General features: G+C 33.0%; 1 protein-coding gene across 1 annotated transcript in view; it reads left to right on the top strand.

The window, feature by feature from the left end:
- Window positions 1-2,500, top strand: part of LOC137644041 (dopamine receptor 2-like) — a 681,134-nt gene that overhangs the window by 571,025 nt on the left and 107,609 nt on the right. The gene's annotated exons all lie outside the window — the stretch shown is intronic.

The following is a 2,500-nucleotide window of genomic DNA, read 5'->3' on the forward strand; positions in this document are numbered from 1 at the left end:
TTTTGCTACCAAATGTAGACTTTTCTGCCATGCTATTTTTGGGTAGTCTCAAATGGCTTTGAAGGGGGAATATTTATTGCCGTTTCTGACATCTACCGTGAAGACATGACATAGTAATTTTGTAAGGAGAGAGACAGATAGACATGGAGGGGAAGAGGTAGAGAAAAAAGTTATAATGAAAAAATTATGGGATTTGGTGAATGAAAGAGATCCACACTTATTGGGATTCTGCCTATCTTATAAAGTGGCTTCAGTAATTCTTCAAAGAGACATTGAGTGAAAGAGATACAGAGGGAAAATGACACAAAGAATCGGAAATGAATCTTCGTTATGTTCAAGATTTACATTAAGATTTCACATTGACGACGTTTCCTCCATAATTTATTTCTTGTCTTGTCCACGGAGATCAATGTCCTCAAACCTCTTTTCAATTGATTGACATCATACATTCATAGTCTATTTTAGTTTTGTTTATAAGTACGAAGCTTTTTTTCGAATAGTTAAAAAGATACTTGACGTGATTATTAGTATTAGGTAAAGTATAACTATTTTATTTTAATCATATGATTGTTTAGCATATTCGTAGTTATTTAAAATCATTTCATAGAAACTGAAAACATAAATAGTTATTAGAAAGCTGTTCAATATTGATATAATGAATCATGTCATGCAAATGTTACAATTATCAGTTAATTTAGTGTGCCACCCTTTTGGCTGATGTGTTGACAGTAAGCAAAGCATTGAGAAACTCAATATGCTTTACTCCTGTTTTCTTGAAACTAAATTGGCTGGCATAGTTTCTTTGGGCCATGAAATAGCGAATTTCATTCTTGGATTTAAATGTTTATGAAAGTGTAGATTTAGATATTATTTTCCTTTGTCTATGAAGAATCCGGATTACTTAGTTCTACGAAGTTAACTCTTATTTTCTTTAAGTTAGTTAGCATACTTTCTTCTAGCATATGTTCTACCTTCTACCTTCGCCAGAAGATTATTTTAGGATAGGCATATATTTATTCATTTATGCTTGTTTGTTTGTGATTCGCGTAACTCAAAAGCTAATCGACCGAATCTCATGAAGTTTGGTGGGGTAATTGCCCTTAGTTTAAGGATAATTTGATTAGATTTGGGGAGCGATGGGATCAGAGGTCAATCATCGTACCGAAAAGGTAAAAGAAAAAGTCTTTTTACTGTGTTGTGGTCAATTTTTATCCGATTTGCATGGAACTAGGGTCGAAATGTGCATAATTTTATTGCCTCTTGTGATTTGGGTCAAAGGTCAAGGTCAAAAACGTCTTTTAACTATATCGTGGTAAATTATTATCCAATTTGAATGAAACTAGTGCCAAAATGTGCATAATTCAATTTCATATCTAGTGATTTGCACCATGGTCAAGGTCACGAAAAGGTCAAAAACGTCTTTTTGCTGTATCATGGTCGAATCTCATGAAATTTTGGGGGATGATTGATTATGATTCAAGGGCCTCTGATTGAATTTTGAGAGTGATTGGGTCAAAGGTCAAGATCACGAAAAGGTCAAAAAGAATTTTTTTCTCTATCGTGGTCAATTTTTATCCAATTTTCAAGAAACTATTGCCAAAATGTGCATAATTAAATTGCCTATCTTGTGATTTGGGAGCGTTTGGATAAATGATCAAGGTAAAAAAAAAGTAAAAAAAAATGAAACTTATTTTTGCTATATCGTAGTTATTTTTTTATCCAATTTGTATGAAACCAGTCCAAATATACATAATTCAATAGCCTGTCTCCTATAGATGAAATGTCTGTTTGGAAAACGCCTAAATGTCTGTTATTATTATTATTATTATTATTATTATTATTATTATTATTATTATTATTGTTGTTGTTGTTGATGTTGTTTTTATTATTGTTAATAGCTAAGCTACATTAGTTGAAAAAGCAGGATGCTAAACGCCCATGGGCTCCAACAGGGAAAATAGCCCTGTGGGGATAGGAAACAAGGAAAAATTAAATATTTTAAGAACAGTAACAAAAGATAATTATCCGTCCTTTAGATTGCAGTTTGATTTTGGAAAGTTCCTCAGTGCATATGATTATCTTCTTGATATCCCAGTGTTGTTTGGGGGGGGGGGGGGGGAACGTAGTTTCTGGTCTTGAAATATTCGTGATTAGGTGAATCTAGTGGTTACAGAAATCCCAGCCATTACTCTGGTAGTGTTCGTGGCTCTTCTTCTTCTTCTTCTTCTTCCCTTTTTTTTGAAGAAAATTATTAAGTATGCAGATAATACTACTGTACTTGCTTTGCATCGATCATATTTCCTGGACTAAGGCCTAGAGTTTCCGAATCCCTTTAATCATATATAGGTAGAATTAAGATAGGTGAAAATTGTGAGGGGTTAATTCAAATTATAACAAGACTAGAATAGTTTTGTTACTAGTTTTAAGGCATTGCATTCCCCCATCCTTAGATTTTAATTTTTCATATCTCGTATAAAGATATCTGGGTCTTTCATCGCAA

Source organism: Palaemon carinicauda, chromosome 7, assembly GCF_036898095.1.
Source record: "Palaemon carinicauda isolate YSFRI2023 chromosome 7, ASM3689809v2, whole genome shotgun sequence".
NCBI lineage: Eukaryota > Metazoa > Arthropoda > Malacostraca > Decapoda > Palaemonidae > Palaemon > Palaemon carinicauda.